The sequence below is a fragment of the Acanthamoeba castellanii genome (genome assembly GCF_000313135.1).
Source record: "Acanthamoeba castellanii str. Neff unplaced genomic scaffold scf7180000084761, whole genome shotgun sequence".
In the NCBI taxonomy this organism is placed as follows: domain Eukaryota; phylum Discosea; order Longamoebia; family Acanthamoebidae; genus Acanthamoeba; species Acanthamoeba castellanii.
Window position 1 is genome coordinate 306,403 of NW_004457596.1, and position 655 is coordinate 307,057.

Genomic DNA, 655 nt, shown 5'->3' on the forward strand with positions numbered 1-655 from the left:
GCGGCGATAGAGATGACTCTGTTCAGCGAGAGGTTCGTGTGTCGAGTTCGGTTGCCAATTTCTCTTTCTTTCTTTTCGTGGCCGTTCATTTCCTCCCGATCACAGCCTCCATTCCTGCCCCGCGAGTCGCCCGCGGTCCAGTGTGCGCACAATCAGCGTTCATCGTGCAACTACTCTCCCTTCTCCTACTCACCACCAGCAGTGTAGACACACTTTTTTTTTGAGCCCCACTAAAGCGACCTCGTTCTTGTTCTGTTGGGTTCACTGGACATCTGGGCGGCACAAAATTAAAATTGCTATTTGGCGAGAGGCGACGAAGAGAGGCACAACCACCGCTGGTGGTTGCGGCGCAAAAGGCCAAAAAAGAACGAAGGCGAGGACGAAAGAACGAAGACGATCCATTTCTATTCCTCTTGACGAGAAGGATGTCTGGGGAGGTGCTGCCGCCCCCTCCCCCCGTCGAACTGCTATTGATGGAGTCGGAGACCAAACCCCCTCTTCCAAATCATCTTCATCGTCCCATCGACCTATAGACAATGGAGACTACAATGTGCAAGATGATTTGCGACTAGGTGGACGAAGCGGGTCCCATACTGCGACCCCCACCATATCGAACGATGGATTGGGGATTATGATGAAGGGGCGAGGCACATCA